Source organism: Cetorhinus maximus, chromosome 31 (assembly GCF_964194155.1).
Source record: "Cetorhinus maximus chromosome 31, sCetMax3.hap1.1, whole genome shotgun sequence".
Classification (NCBI taxonomy): Eukaryota; Metazoa; Chordata; class Chondrichthyes; order Lamniformes; family Cetorhinidae; genus Cetorhinus; species Cetorhinus maximus.
Genome location: NC_135909.1, coordinates 10,945,627 through 10,966,079, shown reverse-complemented (window position 1 = coordinate 10,966,079; position 20,453 = coordinate 10,945,627). Strand labels below are relative to the sequence as shown.

Here is a 20,453-nt window from a genome sequence, read left to right as displayed (position 1 = left end):
GGTGTTGCCTGAATTGCTGTTTTGGGATAATTTCAGAGTCAGATTACATAGGCAAACATTTATAAGGCCTGTGTTTATTTTCCCCACACGTGCAGCGTGGATAAATTCTAAGCAATAACGACCTGGATTCACAAACCTGCTCCCGATTTCAGTAAATCCCACCTTCTAGAGCACAGCTCTTCATTGTTTTCCTTACGCAGCCCACATCTTGGACCAAAAGCCACAAACGATGATGTTTGGCTGGGGGTTGAACCCTTCACTTCTCGCAAACCAATTCAACAAAAATTCCTAACTAAGGATCGCACTCCTAGACCAAAGAGCCAGCGGAGATGACCCGCTTCAATGAATATCGATGTTGATTGCCATCAAAGTGCTTCAGTCACCCTTTTACATTGCTATAGTGAAAAGACAGCAATGAACAATTCCAGCTCAGCTCCGGCTGTAATACGGGGAGTGAAACACTTTGCTGCTCCACAATTTTAGTCCTGCCCAGATGTCCTGATTGTTAATTCCCCCTGAACCGGATTGCTGAAACGCTCACTTTCTGCTCAGTGCAAATACTAGAAAACAGCTCAAATATCGAAAAAAAATCAAGCTATGCCATTGTGTGTGTTCGTTCAGGCAAAATTGCAAGTGACTGCATTGGGCATCCCACCTGAATCCACAAGGTGGTAATTGCTGCATTTGGTGCAGTGGGATGAATTCCTGAGTCCCATGACACGAGGAGACTTTGCGGTCATTTTCTTCACGTCCGCTGAAGTGAAGTATTCTCTGCAATGAACTTCCAGGGTGTTTCAATCTCGCCCTGATTTCCGCAATTAGAATTTGAAAAATAGCAGGGCTCGTCCGGGATTTGAACCCGGGACCTCTTGCAAGTTCACACAATGAAAATCCCTAAGCAAGAATCATACCTCTAGACCAACGAGCCAGCCGGTAACGTGTCCCCGGTGCAACTAAGGAATCGTTTCAATGCCATCTACAGTCGACCAAACATCTTTGGACATCGTGATTGGGAAATCAGACATTTTGGCAATTACTCCGCATCTCAGGCAGTAACACGGACAGTGAAACCGATGTTCACGTTTCACATCGATTACTTTTGATCAACAATGGAAAAAGGTACTGTTGTCATTCGTTTTAATCCAGTGAAACGCAGGAAAAAAGCAAAAGCGGTAGCCTATGGTGTATTGGAAATCAGTAACGATAAAAGGAGAATAAAGTTTGTGCAGTTTGGCCAGAGAGAGGGAAACATAAACTCTTAGATTTACAACAGCGCAGAATGAGGCCCGTCCTGTCTGTGAAAACGGTTCCGACTGTGCAGCCAGTTGTGCAATGTTGGAAATGTCGTTTCTGTTTTTGATCTTCACCAGAACAGGCAGTAAGATGTAACATTGATCATCATACAAACCGCGAGAGATTAAATCACAATAAAACACAGAGAGCGATAAATAACCTGAAACAACAAATCTATTGGATTGAAATGTTGAATTTCGATTGATATATCGCAAACAGCCAATTGAATTGGATCTTCGTCGTTTTATAGATCCGGAAGAGAAAAGAGAAATTGATGAAAAATGAAAAAAAAAGAACGATAAGGAATGAAAAAAAAACTGCTGCCTTATTATCTGTTTCTTCACTCACCCTTCAATACTGGATAAAACAGAATGGAAATAACTGGGTGAATTTAACCAAACGGGTCCCGATCTAAAACGTTCACTCTGTTTGTCCCGTCACAAACGCTCCCAGTTCTGCTGTGTATTTCCAGCTTTTTCTGAGTTTTCTTCAGATTTGCAGCATCTTCATTATTTCGCTTTTGGAATGTATGAGAAACCTCGGTGAACACTCGCCCTTCCCCCTTGGGTCGTGCCCCAGTCTCATTTTAAGTGGCCCAATGCGACCCTAACACCGTCACCTCCACGCTGACAGATACAAGGTGGTCAGGCACTGGTTCAGTGAGATTAATGCCGAGAGCGGTTTCCAGGTCCAATGCAATCGCAAAAAGAATCGTTGATTGAAGTTGTGGGGGATTGCGGCAACTTTGAATTGTGAATTTGTGCAGCGAATTACTATATGAGAAGGGACAATTTCAAACAGCCATTCTGAAAACCTTTCTGAAAAGAAAATGATTCGGCCCCGTTTTGTTTAACTTCACAAATTAATCCAAATGTTAGTTTCTTCGACAGGGATTTAACCACAGCGTGTTTGTTAGGAGGATATTTTAACTAAATTCTCATCGAATCAGAGCAGAGGAGCCTGATGACTTGATCTGAGGGGTCTTGGGGGTGTATTTGATGTGTTTAGCTCTGAATTTTCCGTCTCTGGGTATGTTACGATTCCGTGAGTTTGCTGTTCTGTGTGATTGAGAGGGAGGGAAGCAGGAAGATCTATGAAGAAGTTTTCCCTTTAAATATTTCACAGCTCCGCCGTCTACCTTTTTGTATTCGTTCATAGGATGTTGACATCGCTGGATAGGCCAGCATTTTTTGCCCATCCTGAATTGCCCTTGAGAAGATGGCGGTGTGTTGCCTTCTTAATCCGCTACTGTTATGACGCGGCAGATGGTGTGAGCCAGGCGGATCAAATCCACAAAGGAAATTTGATCACTAGGTCACAACGATTTGGCAATTTGTATTTTATTTCAAGGTGCGTGCCCTGAATTCACTAGTATTATATCTACCAAGACTCTAAAGGTGTTTTCAAAACTAAATTAAACATTTATTAGCAAAATAAAATATTTCAAGTACATACATAGGTCTACAAATTACTGCTACAATAACTTGTACATCCGCTAATTAATCTGGCTTCCAGTTATACCCCCATTAAGGCAGCGTTAAAAAATAGATTTAAACTGATCCAGCCAAGTCAAACATAATACCCTGAACAGTAGAATTCAAAGTGGCTTTTCCCAGCTTCTGTTTCTGTAGACAGCACCTTAATGAACAAACACTGGAGGCTTTTCACACTTCTGGTGGATCTTGCAATGCCTTCCCTTACACAGAACTTCTATATTCTTTAGACAAGTTTCTCCCTTTTAATGTATATTCCATTGTTCCCGTATGTCTTTGGAACTTTACTTTTCTCATAATATAAATCATTGCATGGTGCTCATATTATCAGAAACCTCTGGGAAAAAATAATTACAGTGCTTGGCCTAGCTTCTGTGGCTAGGCGTAACATTCTATCATCTCTCTGAAATTCATGCTACCTTGATTTATCTAAAAATGCAAATTCTCCTCACCTCACATTCTAAAACTTCAGCCATGTTTACTAAATTAGCATCTCAAACAATGCTCCCTTTTGATGAGTCAAGCCTCCAGACCAGCTGCCTCTAACTCAATTAAAGCCCACACACACGCACAGAAACTATTCATACCGCACTACTAACCCACTTTTAAAACAATAACATTATGAGAACTATTATACTGTTGTGATAGCCACAGTCCATGTGTTGTAGGTGCATCCACAGTGCTGTTTGGGAGGGAATTCCAGGATTTTGACCCAGCAACAGTGAAGGAACCACGGAAAAGTGCTACCTCAGGATAGTGTGTGGCTTGGAGGTGAAATTGCAGATGGTGCCCTTCCCATGATTTTGCTGCCCTTGTCCTTCGTGGTGGTAGAGCTGCGGGTTTGGAAGGTCCGGTTGAAGAAGCCTTGGTGAGTTGCTGTAGTGCCTCTTGTACATATTGCTGCCAATGTACGTCAGTGGTGGGAAGAGTGCATGTGTATTGTGGTGAATGAGGTGCCAGTCAAGCGGATTGCTTTGCCCTGGGTGCTATCGAGCTTCTTGAGTGCTGTTGGAGCTGCACTCATCCAGGCAAGATGAGAGCATTCCATCACACTCCCGACTTGTGCCTTCAAGATGGTGGAGCAGCTTTGGGGAGTCAGGAGGTGAGTTACTCAACCGAAGTCGCGTCCTCTGATCTTGCAGCCATTGTATTCAAATGGATGGTGTAGTTCGATTCCTGGTCAATGGTAGCCCCCAGTGTGTTGATAGTGAGAGATTCTGCGGCAGAACTGCCATTGAATGTCAAGGGCTGATGATTAGGTTACTTCTTGTTGTGGACGGTCATTTCCTAAAACTTAATGGCGCGAATGTTATCTTCCACTTATCAGCCCAAGCTAGAATATTGTCTAGATATTGCTGTATATGGTCCAGACTGCTACACTATCTGATAAATGAATGATGCTGAACATTGCACAACATCCACCAACATCCCCACTTCTAACCTTATGATGGCGGCAAGTTCATTGATGAAGCAACTGAAGATTGTTGGGCCAATGGCATTCCTCTGAAGAACTCCCTCAGTGATGTCCTGCAACTGAGCTGAGTGTCCTACAACAGCCACAACCACCTTCCTTTCTTTTAGGCCTGACTCCCCCTCATGGGGAGTTGTCCAGCTGATTCCCATTGATTTCAGTTTCGCTCGGGCTCCTTGTTGCCACACTGGGTCAAATGCTGCGTTGATGTCAACGGCAGTCACTCTCACCTCACCTCTTGAGTTCAGCTCTTGTGTGGACAAAGGCGGCAATGATTTCAGTAGCTGAGTGGCCCAGACGGAACACAAACTGAGAGTCAGTGAGCAGGTTCTTGCTGGGTAAGTGCAGTAAGTGGTGATAGTACGGACAACAGCACTTTTCATCACTTTGTACATGATGAAGAATAAACTAATGGAGCAGTATTTGGCTGGGTTGGATTTGTCCTGCTTCTTCTGGACAGAACATGCCTCGGAATTTGTGCACATTGACGTGTAGATGCCTCTTCTGCCTCTTTACTGAAACAGATAGGCTACAGGGGCAGCTAGATCTGGAGCTCAAGTCCAGCGATGGCCAACAAACCCAATTGGAGAGTTCAGGCGCAATCGGGCAGCGACTACAATCACTTTCCGTTAAATTCACCCAGTTGTTTTTACATGTTTTAATGCAGTATTGATTAGCGACAGGATAAACAGAAAACAAGGAAGCAGCTCCATCATTTCTTTTCTTCCTATCGACATTTTTTTCCCTCCGTTTCTCTTTTCTCTCCCGGGTCTAGAAAATGACGGGAATTCCAATTTACTTTCCTTTTCCATCGATGGTTTCTCATTTCTAAACGATATTTTACATTCCAATCGAATCGATTTGTTATTTCTCATTGTTTTTCCGCACGTTTTGTTTTGTTGAATTCTCTGAAGGCCTGGTTGATGATCAATGTTCACTCTAACTGTCTGTTCTGGTGAAGATCAGCAGCACCATCCGCCTCGTCGGCTTGAGGCAGCGCCTCGCCAATCATGTGGAATTAAATCAATTCGTCCTGTCAGTTGGCATTTCAAAACATATTAGAATAGTCATTACTTCGACAATGGCCTAATGTTTAAGGCGTCTGGCTGATGGTCATGTTGATGCGATCCAATGATTGGATCTTCCCGTTATTCCGCGATGTTTTATTTACAACGTGACGAAACATGTTGCACATGGTCTTGCAGTGTTTCACATCAGCCCATTCATAAAAATCCGTGACCTGATGTGATGGAAATGTAATTTACCGACAGAAAAAACATTTTCAACAAGTGGCGAGTGATGTAGTTGAAGAGTTGGTTTTAATTTTCCAAAATTCTCTAGATTCGGGGAAGTCTACATTAAGTTGTAAAATAACTAATTTAACACCTGTATTCAAAAAGGCCGGGAGGCAGAAAGCAGGAAACAATATGCCAGTTCACTTAACATCCATCATAGTGAAATTTTTAGAAGCTATTATTAAAGGATTTATAACAGGGCACGTAGATGAATTCAAGGCAATCAGCAGGGTCAACATGGTTTTGGGAAAAGGGGAATCATTTTTAACCAGTTTGTTGGATTTCTTTGCTGTGGTTAAAGGGAAATATTGGATGTGCTGTATTTAGATTTTCAGATGGCATTTGGATCAGCGGCATTGTGGAGACTAATCGAAGACTGGGTGACCATTTTACGGAACATTTTTGCTCAGTCCTCAAGCATGACCCTGTCTTCCGGTCACTTGCCATTTCAAATCACCATCTTACTCTCAGGCTCACATTTCCGCTGTGGACTGCTGCAATGCTCCAGTGAAGCCCAACGCAAATGGGAGGAACAGCATCTCATCTACTGGCAAGGCAATTTACAGCCTTCAGGACTTAACATTGAGTTCAAGACCATGAATTCTAACCTCCTCCCCCTACATGGTCATCTGTTACATGTTCTCATATTTGCCTTTGGAGAGCGCTGACCTTGTTCTGCTGTTAACACGTTCTGTAATCGTACCTTTATGCCCCATATTAGCATTTACCATAGTCTTTAACACTACCTTTAACACTCTCCTTGTCTTGTGACCATGATATATTTGTCAAGTCTCTGCTGAGGTCCCGACTATACCCGACCTTCTGTTTTGCTCCACCTGCTCCACCCGCTCTCTTCCACAGTATAAAATCCATCACATTTCTACATCTCTTCAGCTCTGAAGAAGAGTCAAACGGAGCTGAAACGTTTCTCTCTCCTCAGATGCTGCCTGGCCTTTTGCAGAAGTTTTTATTTCAAGTTTCCAGCACCTGCAGCATTTTGGTTTAATTTTAGTGCACGATTCCTGGATTCCCAGCCATCGGAAATAGTTTCGCTCTCTGATGCTACCGCCTTAACATGACGAAAAATTCGATCAAATTACTCGTTAAATGGAAAGAAGGACTTTCTTCAAGGCGTGGTTTAAATGTTTCGTGGACTAATTTCTGGAATTTATGGAATAAATACAACCACATATTTATTCACATGGGACCAGTATCGGTTTACTAGGCCGTGTAAGTACCGCGGGGCCTAATGGGTAAGTCGATTGACTTCGGTGTGTGTAATGATGCTATCAGAAGATTGCAGCTTCGAGTCCTCCCGCGGTCGCTTTATACAGAAATCGATTGGAACTTTCTGAAAACCGTGGGTCTTACTCGTCAGTTGAAGATTTTGCTTTTCCCCCCGCCCCCCAAACATTTCAGAGCTCTTTCTCAGAACGCAGTGTCTTGTTATTTTATACAATCTTTGTATTTTTTTCAATTTCTAACAAATCCACAATATCTGATGGACCTCGATCAATTTTTGATGTTTCCAACTGGAACAAAACGCTTTGCCTCAACCCATTTCATGGGATTAATAAAATGCTTTGGAAGAAATTCCAATCTCTCCGTGAAGCGGCTCAAACATAAGCTAAACGCACTGCGTTTGTGTACAATAGGGATGGACGACAGTGTCACTGTGTTCCTCAACTTGAAGGCCAGACTAATCTCCGTGCACAAAAGCAAAATACTGCGGATGCTGGAAATCTGAAACCTTCGGTCTGTCCGCAAGCATGACCCAGACCTCCCTGTCGCTTGCCATTTCAACACACCACCCTGCTTTCAAGCCCACATGTCCGTCCTTGGCCTGCTGCAATGTTCCAGTGAAGCTCAAAGCAAATTGGAGGAACAGCACCTCGTCTTCCGGTTAGGCACTCTACAGCCTTCCAGGCTTAATGTTGAGCTCAACAACTTCAGATCATGAACTCTCTCCTCCATCCCCACCCCCTTTCCGATCCCCTTTTTTCCAAATTCATATTTTTAAAATATATTTTTCTTATCCCACCTGTTATTAAATTTATTTCGATCTATCGTTTTATCTCCACCTTTTAGCCCATTTCGATACCTTCGCCCCACCCCAGGCCCACTAGCGTTATCTGCCACTTGTTTGTCCTGCTTTCTGCCCTTAATGTCACCATTAGCACACTCCTTAGATAATATCAGCACCGTTAACACCACTTTATCCTTTTGTCTATGACATCTTTGGCAATCTCTTCTTTGCCTCCACCTATCACTGGCCCTCTATCCAGCTCCACCTGTCCCACCCCCCGTCAACCAGCTTATATTTCACCACATTTCTATATTTCTTTAGTTCTGATGAAGAGTCATTCGGACTCGAGGCGTTAATTGTGTTCCTCTCCGCAGATGCTGTCAGACGTGCTGAGTTTTTCCAGCTATTTTTATTTTTGTTTCTAATCTCCGTGGACATGTGTTTAAATCCCGTGGTGGCAGCTGATGGAATTCAAGCTCAATTAGGTAATAAATATGGAATTGTGATCTCATCTTAGTCATGGCGACCATAAAACTATAGTCAATTGTTCTCAAAACAAATCTATTTCATCAAAGCTCTTGAGATACAGAAGTCTGCGGCGCTGTCGGTGTCTGGCCCGCATGTAACTCCCCACCCACAGCAATATTATTCCCTTAACTGCTCTCTGAGTTAGCCGAGTTCAAGGGCAAATAGGGAAGAGCAAAAAATGCTGGCCCTGCAGCTCATGCAAAGAAGAATAATTAAGAAATAAAGAAATTCGTGGTGGACAGAGACAGAAGGAGTGACCAGTTGGGTCTTTTTTCTCTTATAACAACAAACGTTACGATCCCAGCTGATGTTACTGCTGGGTAAGTCAGATCCAGGGTGGAACTTTATATGATATATCTTATACGTTTTTTGCTTAGAAACGTGAAGGATGGTTACTGAACAGAATCACAGGAGTCTGCTGATGAAATTTTAACACAATAATAAAACATTTATTATGCAAGGAAAGGCGAAGTACATTACACTGCTCCTTCACCCAAACTATACCTTTACTGATATACACAAATACATAAAGATAACATAAACTACAAAAATATCTTATGTTCTAACGTTCACGGCAAGTGTAGTCTATGTAGCTGAATGGGTGAGCTGCAGTCGGACATACCACACTCCAAAACCAAGTTTCGAGGGATTTCTCATTAATCCCCCAGTTGCTCATAGCACTGTGAGGCAACTAGTCTCAATGAAACTTTGCCTGTCTCACAAGGGTTTCCAATCTTCACATTCGAAGATCTCGGTTTGGTATTCTTTCCCAAACGACGCTTTCTCTCAGTTACCTTCAAGAAGGGTCCACCTCCAGGGTTTCAGCCTCTCTTTCCAAGGTTCTTTTCTCCTGGATCTATCCGCACATTCAATCTTCACCTTCCACACGGACACTATCCGGTATTAGGCCGCGCCAAACAGAACAACATTGCTCCAAAGGTCCATAATAAGGGCCAACCTTTGGCTGTCTACGCAGATTATCTGGCTTCTTGCAAGCCCATCTCATTCTAAGTCTGCTCCGCGCGGCTCTGACTCTACTCCTCAGTCTTCACTGAACAGGATCTGTTTCAGATTCCTGTCCTTATCCTTCAACTTCCTGAGAGCTCTTTCTGTACCAGTCCCTGGTTTGGGACTGCTCCTTTGTTTTGGGAACTGCTCCATGTACCTCTCCTTTGTCCAGCTTTTTCTGGCACTTTTTTCAGAAAGGAGCTCTCTTAGTCACCTGCGTCCCTTTTCACGCTGTTTTGCTTTTGACCTGTTTTCACTACTGCGCAGGCGCAGAAGTAACTTCCAACCTGGAAAAAATGGAAACGAATTGCGCATGTGTGCAAAGCCTTGTCCCGGCCTGAAGTCGAGAAAATGCGCCAAATACGCATGTGCAAGTATTTGACGAACAGCATATGCGCAGTATCAACGACGTCGCTAAAAGAACAACCTGCGCATGTGCGACCATTTCAGAACTAGCCTTTGCGACCCCCTGGGAACTGTAGTTCGCAGTCTCCGAGGGCTCGATCTCCATTTTGAAAGATAAATTTCAGCTTGTTCCTTTTTGGGTTCATCACAGAACGCTGAGGAGTGGCGCCTCGTTTCAGTTCCCTCCAGATTAAGTTTTATTTTCTGAAAAGGGGGTGGAATAACTAACTTTAACAGACAACGTGTACAGACTGGGTGATAATTTGTAAACCTGTTCAGTCCAAGATTATTAAAATTGAAACATAGGAACAGAAGTAAACTATTCTTCCCCCATGCCTGCCCTGCCATTTAATGAACTCACGATTGGCTCAATCTATCTCTCTCGTTCTAATTTTAATGTTGTGTACCTTTGGCCTGGCTCCACCCCGCCTCCACCAGACGTCATAGCCTCTACTTATCTACCCTGTCAAATCCTTGAATCATCATAAACATTTCAGGCAGATCACCCCTTAATCTTCGAATTTCAAGGCATTACAAAACTATGCTTTGCAATCTGTCCTCACTATTTGATTGTGGCAACACAGCTGCACCCACTTTTCACTCTTCCTCAGGTTTTGTTGTCCAGAATTGAACGCAATGATCTGAATGGGATCTAAACAGTATCTTACATAACTGTAGAATGAGTTCAGTCAGTTGTATTCTATTAGCCTTGTTTTTTTTCACCTTCCTGTCCAATAGCTTGTAATGATGTCTGTACATGGCCCCCTGTTCTTCCACAGTTGCCACTATCTCACCCCAAAAATAACACCCTGCTCTAAGTATCATATGTTTATTTAAAGGGGCCCTAAATTTAAACTTATTTTGCTAAAACTTGCTCACTCACTTAACTTATCAAGTAAATACTAAATTAAATGTGTTCCCTAATGATAATCTTGTTTTTCTGCTCCGTCACCATTATTTTTTTCTGTTGCTTTCAGCTGGTGTAAATCCAGAGAATAGAAGGGAGGGAGGAAAATGTCTTACTGCCTTTCATGAATCCTATTTTATCATCATTCCAGTAAAATTTGAGTGAAAAACTGAAGCTCTCAATCTCAGTGGTTTTATGGCCTGAACAGACCCGGAATCTCCAGTGAGATATTAACAAGGATAGGATTCCAGGCCTATTTGATTCAAAATGTTGGCAAACAGGAAGAAGCAATTAATTGATAATATCCACAAACAAGCAACAAGGATCCAAATCAGAATGGATCATCGTTCCTTCACCTTGAACTCTCTATCACTTCGTCACCTGTCTGAGTTTCAAAACAAAGTCTCATATTCTTTTTCCATCCAGGACCGTTGACAAGATGGTTCTGAATAGGCAGGCAGGTGTGCAATGTTGGACATTCAGCTTCTGTGAGTAAAATAACCTTCCATCACATCAGGTCAAGGATTTTTTTAAATTTACAAACGTGAAACATTTCCTGACAAAATTATTTCGGACAAAAGCAAAACCCTGCTGATTATGTTGAATTTGTTCATTGGTTACCTAACATTCAGTCAATGGAAAAATATTGAATAATGTGTATAAGAAAATCATATGCCTGGGATCAATTTAAATACCTGCACTAAATCTCCCCTCAACATTCTCTGTTGTAAGAAGAACATCCCTAGTTGTTGTTTCTTTGTCCAGCCACATACGGAATCCCTCACCGCTGATACCATTCCAGTAAATCCCCAATGTACGCTCTCCAAGGCCTTGCCGTCTTCCCTAAAACTTTCCCCTAGCCCTCACCAGCATTTTATAATCCACATTATAATCTGATATGCCTCCAATTCTTTGAATCACGTCTCTCTACATTATGATGATAAACTGAAATCACAATACATTTTCGATCACGAATGTTAATTTCCTAAAAGATGTAGAAGAAATATACTTAAAATCTCTCGAAATAAACCTTCGTGAAAATCTTCAATCAGCTCATGGACAACCCGCCCCCTTCATTCCACTTATTGCTACTTTTGTTTCTGCTAACTCTACTTCTTTACCACAAAGGCCTCTTGAAACCCTCTTCAAGAAAGGTTCTCACTTTTTCCATCGACAAATTGCGAATATGTTTGTTGTTCCCATAAATCTTGTGAAAGAAGAGGCCCGAGCAGGATTGGCTGCAATGAATGTTAATAAGTCACGAGGTCCAGATGTGATGCAGCTGAGGCTGTTGTCGGATGCAACAGCGGAAATCCTGAAGGTAATGGCCAGAATCTTCCGAATACTGTTTGTTATTTTTAATGGACAGCTACACACAACTTGTTTATTACAGGAAACAAAAATGAATAAAAGTGAATCAGAGATGAGTGGATTCTAACGTCCTACATCTCCAGATTTTTTATTTGGTAATGATGTCAGGTTTTTGCATTAAGAATGAGACCCCCGCCTCCAGGGAACACAGCAGCGATACTTCCAAGATCAGATCTGCAACCTTGAAACTCAGTGAAAGGCTTTCACACTCCCCTCGGGATCTGCGGCAGAGTGTGTGGAGTCACCTCAGAACCCATAGCCCCGGAGTGGAAGGAAGTCATTCTCATTCAAGAGGTACTGTCTAAGACAGGAGACTAAATTCTTTGGTGATTGTCTCTGGGTGATGAACTGATGGTGCACGGAGCTGTCGGCTTTTACTCATTGATTTCACAGGAGTTGTTTCAGTTTTGATGTTGATTGGTTCTCTGGTGTCGATTCCTCGTATTCTTCGCCTGATTTCCTGTCCAATGAAGCTCTCTCAGCAGAATTGTCATTAACGCCTTGTCTTTTCCTCACAGCGTTTCAATCACGATGTTTTTTGAACTATATTATTAAAGGGTTTGCAGCAGCCAGCTTCCAGGAACAGCAATGTGATGAAGGCAGGAGAATCTGTTTTGAAGTGGTGTTAATTGAGGGGCAAATGTTGGCTCCGACACGATGGAATAACTCCCGTGCCGCTGTCCGAAATTGTGCCATGGTAATTTTACATGTGAAGGCAGATGGCACCTCAGTTTGCCATAGCATCTCAAAACTGGCAACTGTAACAGTGAAACTTTGGCTCAGCGCGGCACTGAAGTGTCAGCCGGACTTTCTGCTCAGAATTCTGGAGAGATTTTGAACTCACAACCCTCTGCCTGTAAAAACGTGATAGCAACTGACTGAATCATAGTTCACAGAATAGGGCAAAGACAGGGGACATTGTACTCTGAGAGCAGAAGCAGCACTAGATTGTTATTTAGAGAGGTGCTACAGGGAATGAGAGATTAACACTCACAGTTGAAAGAGGTGGACTTTTTAGCAGGGCAGGGAGAGAGAGGTTGCAGGAATTTCGATTCAAGTGTTGCAATCAGAAAACGTTATCTTTGTTTTAAAGATTGGATGTGATAACGCGTCAGAGGCTGAGAGAAATTAATGACAAAAACTCTTATCAGTCGGATCCACATAGGGAGGAAGTGATGATTTCTGATTCCCACATTTGCCCCGGGAATGGAGCAGACAGCATTACAACATTGAGAAGTTCAACGAAACAAGGAGGGAGACTCTTCAATCGACTGTCTTTGAAGACAATGGGCAACATCTGCTGTGGTGTGTGAGCTTTATTCTGAGGTATGTCTGCATCACATCTCCACCGACTGGAAGAGGTTATGTTTTATTATCAGTGGCCACGTGAGTTAGTAATGCCAGAACGAGCAGTTTCTCAGTGTTTCCAACTCCTTGACCTTCTCGAAGAGGTAAATTGTTTACCACGATGTACTGTAATACCCACAGAGGGGTAACAAGGATATATGACACTATCCAGTAATAAACCACATTTAAAACCGGGATCCCATCTTCCCCTCTCGGAGGGATGTGAACAGTCCAACCAGGCTATTTACAGCAAGAGAAGAGGAGTTTTACCCGGAGTCCTGAGATCATTAATAATCCCTCATCCAGAATCACTGAAACAGGTTATCCAAATATTGATCAGGTTACTGCCTGTGGGATCCTGCTGTGCACATTCAAGCACGAATCTCAATTACCAAGACCCCCCATCAACCCCCTTGCCAAAAATACCCACCCATTGGCTGTGCGGTTTTGGATCTTTCTGCGGTTGCAAAATGTGCTGGCGAAATGCAAGTTCCTCCTCATTCCCGCCCTCCCCGCAGCTCCCTCCCTCTTTTCCTCCGTCGCTCTCTTCCTCGTTCTGACAGATGCTGTCCCCCACAACCCCTCCCCTTTTCTCCCCCGTTTGCATTCCTCCCGTCGCCATCCCTTCAGTCCCCTCAAACCCGCAAAAACCTTCCTTCTCTCTAATCTCATTCCCTTTCCCTGGAATCTGTCCTCTCCCCAGGCTCCCTCTGACACCGGGCTCGGGGATTCTTAGGCCGGCCCTGGCTCTTTAACCGGCTCCATTCACAGGAAAAGTGACTTCAGTTTCCACAAAAACATCCGCTTTCTCTAAAATCCCAAAACTGAAATTCAGGCTGCCGGTTAATGTGAAGAGGCGGGTGTCGGGATGCGGTTTCCGCTCCTGCTGTTTAATGCAGGTCGCTATAACTGGATGCCGTGAGCAGAATGAAATTGCTGCTGTTTTTAGACATTTGTTTTAACTGAACTCACTGTCGCTCTGCTTTAAAAGGACGAGTTTCAATCTCCTGACTTATAGATAAAATAAAGTCGGGTGATTATAGTTTACACAACCAACTCTAGCCAACGGAATTAAGCAGCTGTATGGACGGAAGCGGCTGTGGGTTTAAACCCCATGATGGACACTTTGTGTTTTCCTTCTTATGCTGGGTAACAGAGCAATTGCAAAAACAGTAGATACCCCACATCGCTGAAACTTTGTTCCAATGTAAAATTGTGTAAAATGAAAACTGAGCCGGAAAATCGGAAGAGATTACTTTCACCATTGTTCTGAAATTAAACATTTCGCCAGAATCCAGACACAAGGAAATTTGTGTCCAGACAAAAGCATCAGGTATAGTGAAGAGCCATGAGCCCGACGTGATTTGAACACGCAACCTTCTGATGTGGAGTCAGACGCGCTACCGTTGCGCCACAAGCCCAGCTATAAGAAGCCTGTTGTTGCTTGTCCTAGATTCACTTCCTTAGACCTTGATCATATTCAGTGCATTGAAAATAAAACAGGGATCCTGAAAGGGAACATGATTTTCCCTCCCTTCCTCGTGGCCTTCTTTGCTTTCTGTCGATTTACATCACAAGGACGACTAACAGAAAAAGCAAAGAACGAGAGAGCAAACGCACAACAATAAGCCGTGGGAGAAGTTTATTTTCAAATTTCATAAATAGTTTAACTGAGTGAGAAATACTTTGGCAGTTGGATTCACAATGAACCATAATCTGATTGAGGCCACGAATGCACGAGTTTCGTTTCGTTTTGTTTTTAATTGGTGAGATGTTGCAAACGATGGAGGAGCAGAGGCCCAAATTATACAACTGAAAATTAGCGGACAGGGAGAAAGAAATAACGATGCAGGATTTCAAGGAAGCACATCATCTCACAGTGCAGAAGTGGCCCTTCAGCACATCGAGTCTGCACCGAGGTGAGAAACACGTGACCTACCTACCTAATCCCATTTACCAGCACTTGGCCCTCAGCCGTGACCGTTAATAAAGAGACGACGAAAGTGGGATTCGAACCCACGCGTGCAAAGCACAATGGATTAGCAGTCCATCGCCTGAACCTCTCGGCCACCTCGTCGCGCGGGGTCGATTTATTAAATCTCCTTCTATGCTCTTTGCATTCATGATCTGTTGGAATAAATGATCCTCTTTCGTACAGGTCCTGAATATTCGGCCAGGTGTCTAAAGATGGAAATGTATTTTCTGTCAATAAAATGCATTTCCACCACATCAGATCAGATGATGTTGTAAATGGGCTGATGTGAATCGTTTCAACACTTCAACATGATATCCAACATGTTTCTACACAGTGTGAAAACCCATCGCGGAAAGACCGGAACATACAAGCATTTGGTAGCAAGAAGAAACCCTTCCCAGCTGACTGCCAGTGCCCGATCACAGCTAAACTGTGGGAAATGAAAATAAATCTTTGGAGATCCCAGCTCTGCTTGGCCTTTCAGTCACGATTTTCACTGAGTTCAATCAGCCTCCCACCTGAATCCAGAAGTAGACAGTTCCCTTATGTGATGCATTCGGATAATTTCAGAGTCCCCTAACACGGAGAAACGTTCTTTAAACCCTGTGTTCATTTCATCACGTGTGTTGAGGTGATGCATTCTCTGCAATGACTTCCCGGGTGTTCAAACTTGGTCCTGATTTCCGGAACTGCCACCACCACGAGCGCGAAAAAATACTGCATTAAAATGCTTGCTGGGCTCGTTCTGGAGATGAAAGCGGGACCTCTTGCATACGAACTCATTGAAAAGCCCCACGCGAGAATCGAAACCCAAGAACAACCAGCCACCTGCACGATAAACTGCTCTCAATGGATCCTTCCATTGCCACCCACAGTGTATCAACCAAAAGCGAATTCCTGTTAATGCTGGAAATCTTTTAGAATGTATTGGAACCCCCGGGCTCGACTCCAACCAGTGGAGAGTTTCCCGACTCATTTCTATTGACTTCAGTTTTGCGAGTGTTCCTTGATGCCACACTCGGTCAAAAGCTTCTTTGGACTCAAGTGCAGTCACTTGCACCTCAGGTATTAAGTACAGCTGCTTCCTCCATGTTTGGACCAAGGCTGCAATGAGATCAGGTGCTGAGTGACCCTGGCAGATACCAAACTGAGCTTCAGTGAGCAGGTTATTGCTGAGTAAGTGCCACTTGATCGCGCTGTCGAAGAAATTTCCACCCACTTTCTCGATGAACGAGAGGAGACTGATCGGGCGGTTTTCGCCGGTTGGGTTTTCCTGTTTTTTGTGGACAAGACAGACCTGAGCAATTTTCCTCATTGTCGGGTAGATGCCAGTACTGGAACAGCTTGGCGAGGAGCGAGGCTATTTCTGGAGCACAGGTTTTCAGTGCTGCTGCAGGAATGTTGGCCAGGCCCAAAGCCTTTGCAGTTTCCCGTGCCTTCAGCCATCTCTTGATTTCACTTGGAGTGAATGGAGCTGGCTGAAGACTGAGATCTGTGATGCATTTCCCCAGCTTTGTGCAAAAGCGGAACTGAGGGAATCACATTTGTGGCTCTATGAAACTCACCTGCTAAACAGTGAAAGATGACAGTGTTTATCACAAGTGGGTCCCATTAATTCAGAAACAGTTTTGCTGCAAAAGTAGCCATGACCATGTGCGATACACAGTTTTCTTATCTGCAATTAGATGTGCTCCCGCTGTGACACTTACATACGCGTGAGTTGAGAAGATTTAGGCGCTATCTGTTTGAGGTAATTGAGATGATTAATAGGTTTTAACGTGGAGAAACAATTTCCTCTTTTGGGGGAATACAGAACAAATGTATATAACCTTAAACTTAGAGTTAAGACATTTAACGGTGACATCAGCAAACAATTCACTCAAAAGATGAAGAAGGCTGTTTGTAGGACAATTCTAGTATAGCGATTGGCCGAGAGCTTATGGCAATGAACTGATGCTTATTTGGGCTTTGGACCCCCTCTTTGTCAAGAAAAAAATCGAAATCTGGAGGGACTGAAACGAGGTGATGGCTGTCCTTTGTCATTATGCGATCATGTTCTCTAATATAAGCGGAGGACAGTCGGTGACTGTAAAACTGGTATCCTGGTCGCTGTTTAAATTCTGGCTCGAAGCATCGCTTCTGTCAGCTGAAATAGTTCAGTTGGTCGAGCGTTAAACTGATGATCTAAAAGTCACTTGTTCAATATTGTGTTCCGGCAAAGAGTTGCAAGTCGACTCGCCTGAGCATCTCCGGTTTTGTGTTTCCCGGTAGCTGATTGAGGGTGCCTGTCTCTTTTGGGGAGACGCAGTCCCATTTCTGAGGGCAGCGGATACTTGCCCTCCCCGCTTGAGCGTGTGCAGCTCTGTGCCCACTGGTCCACGTTACTGGAATAAAGATCGGTTTAACTTCTAAAAAGATACGAAAAAGCGCTGGTCAACTCATCTCCCATTAAACTAACCTAACCAACCTGCAACTCTCAGGTGGCGCAGAGGAATCGTGCTGGGCCCATACCCAGAGATCAATAGATCGAACCCATCCTTGCCTAATAATACTGGCACAGCAAAAATTCGTCCGTCGGAAGAAGAAGCATACAAAAGGAAGGACGAGGCAACCATGGCTGACAAGAGAAGTCAGAGAGAGCAAAAGAGAAAGCATATAAAGTGACGAAGAGCAGCGGGGAGCCACCAGAGGACAACGAAATAAGAAAGGAGAAGATTAAATATGAGGGTAAACTAGGCAGTAATGTATTAGAAGGTTGCACGAGTTTTTTTTAGATATATAGAGGGTAAGAGGGAGGCAAAAGTGGACATTGGGCCGCTGGAAAATGACGCTGGAGAAGTAGTAGTGGGGAACAAAGAAATGGCAGAGGAACTGAATAGGTACTTTGCATCAGTCTTGACGGTGGAAGACACGAGTAACATCCCCAAAGTTCAAGAGAGTCGAGGGGCAGAGCTGAGTATGGTGGCCATTACCAAGGAGAAGGTGCTAGGAAACTGAAAGGTCTGAAGGTGGATAAATCACCTGGACCAGATGCATTACACCCCAGAGTTCTGAAGGAGATAGCTGAAGAGATAGTGGAGGCGTTAGTGGGGACCTTTCAGGAATCACAGGAGTCAGGGAGGGTCCCAGGGGACTGGAAAATCGCTAATGAAACCCCCCTGTTTAAGAAGGGCGTTAGACAAAAGACTGGAAATTACAGACCGATGAGCCTGACCTCGGTTGTTGGTAAGATTTTAGAGTCCGTTATTAAGGATGAGATTTCAGAATACTTGGAAGTGCATGGTAAAATAGGGCAAAGCCTGCATGGTTTCATCAAGGGGAGATCATGCCTGACAAATGTGTTAGAATTCTTTGAGGAGGTAACGAGTAGGTTAGACAAAGGAGAGCCAATGGATGTTATCTACTTGGACTTCCAGAAGGCTTTTGACAAGGTGCCACACGGGAGGCTGCTCAGTAAGATAAGAGCCCATGGTGTTAGAGGCAAGGCACTAGCATGGATAGAAGATTGGCTGTCAGGCAGGAGGCAGAGAACAGGGATAAAGGGATCCTTCTCAGGATGGTTGCCCGTGACTAGTGGAGTTCCGGAGGGGTCAGTGTTGGGACCACAACTTTTTAATTTATACACTAATAATCTAGATGATGGAACAGAGGACATACTGGCTAAGTTTGCAGATTTTACAAAGATAGGTGGAGGGACAGGTCGTATTGAGGAGGCGGGGAGGCTGCAGAACGATTTAGACAGGTTAGGAAGAATGGGCAAAGAAGTGGCAGATGGAATAGAATGTGGGGAAGTGTGAGGTCATGCACTTTGGTAGGAAGAATAGAGGCGTAGACTATTTTCTAAACGGGGAGAGAATTCAGAAATCTGGAGTCCAGGATTCTCTTAAGCTTAACTTTCAGGTTGAGTCAGTAGTTAGGAAGGCAAATACAATGGTGGCATTTATTTCGAGAGGACTAGATTATAAAAGCAGGAATGTGCTGCTGAGGCTTTATAAGGCTCTGGTCAGCCCACATTTAGAATATTGTGAGCAACTTTGGGCCCCGTAGCTCAGGAAGGATGTTCTGACCCTGGAGAGGGTCCAGAGGAGGTTCACGAGAACAATCCCAGGAATGAAAGGCTTAACATATGGGGAACGTTTGAGGACTCTGGGTCTATACTCGATGGAGTTTATAAGGATGAGGGGGGATCTGATTGAAACTTACAGAATACTGAAAGGCCTGGATAGAGTGGACGTGGTGAAGATGTTTCTATTCGTAGGAGACACTATGACCCGAGGTCACAGCCTCAGAGTAAAGGGAAGACCGTTTAGAACAGAGATGAGGAGAAATTTCTTTAGCCAGAGAGTGGTGAATCTATGCAATTCATTGCCACAGAAGGCTGTGGAGGCCAGGTCATTGAGTGTATTTAAGACCGAGATAGATAAGTTCTTTATTGGTAAGGGGATCAAAGGTTACGGGGAGAAGGCGGGAGAATGGGGTTGAGAAACTTATCAGCCATGATTGAATGGTGGAGCAGAACTCGATGGGCCGAATGGCCTAATTTCTGCTCCTATGTCTTATGCTCTTATGGTCTTATATGGTCCCAGCTGCTGATTCCTTGATCAACCATTAGGGATATAAATCCTGAAAAATCCGCCGATTGATCCATTTCATTGGTGCTTTGGTTAACATTAATCGAGGGGAGCGGAATTGTAATCTATCAGTTCCCTCTCGTTTATTATGCTTTATTCGTGTTTGTATCTGTCAGTGATGAGATCGAGAAGTGAACTCACTGCAGTCATGCGGCGGGCGGATCTTATGAGTATGAGAAATATTTACCCTTTCTTTTTAAATTCAGATCAGAATGTATCACTGAAACACAGGAAATGCTGCTTAATCTGCTCGAAGGAGGCTTTAATGACTCACTGAGACGATAAAATTTGACCTTTCAGTAAGCTATTTGTGTGCAGCAGTTTCTGGTGGTTTTCCTCAGTCACAGAATCACACAGAATCACAGTGCAGAAGAGGCCCTTCGGCCCATCGAGTCTGCACCGACACCTGACCTACCTACCGAATCCCATTTGCCAGCACTTGGACCATAGCCTTGAATGTTGTGACGTGCCAAGTGCTCACCCAGGTACTTTTTAAAGGATGTGAGGCAACCTGCCTCCACCACCCTCCCAGGCAGTGCATTCCATACCGTCACCACCCTCTCAGTAAAAAGGTTTTTCCTCACATCCCCCTAAATCTCCTGCCCCTAACCTTGAAATTATGCCCCCTTGTGACTAACTCTTCAACTAAGGGGAACAGCTGCTCCCTATCCACTCTGCCCATCAGGTCGCCCCTCAGTCTTCT

General features: G+C 43.9%; 3 non-coding genes across 3 annotated transcripts; all 3 read right to left on the bottom strand.

Annotated features, from left to right (window-relative positions):
- Positions 1–838: 838 nt before the first annotated feature.
- Positions 839–928, bottom strand: trnap-agg (transfer RNA proline (anticodon AGG)). Its single transcript is given in 2 exon segments — positions 839–874; positions 893–928. It is a non-coding gene; the product is annotated as a tRNA-Pro (tRNA).
- A 13,565-nt stretch (positions 929–14,493) lies between these two features.
- On the bottom strand, positions 14,494–14,565 carry trnaw-cca (transfer RNA tryptophan (anticodon CCA)). Its single transcript has one exon. It is a non-coding gene; the product is annotated as a tRNA-Trp (tRNA).
- Positions 14,566–15,139: 574 nt separating this feature from the next.
- Positions 15,140–15,221, bottom strand: trnas-gcu (transfer RNA serine (anticodon GCU)). Its single transcript has one exon. It is a non-coding gene; the product is annotated as a tRNA-Ser (tRNA).
- Positions 15,222–20,453: the final 5,232 nt, after the last annotated feature.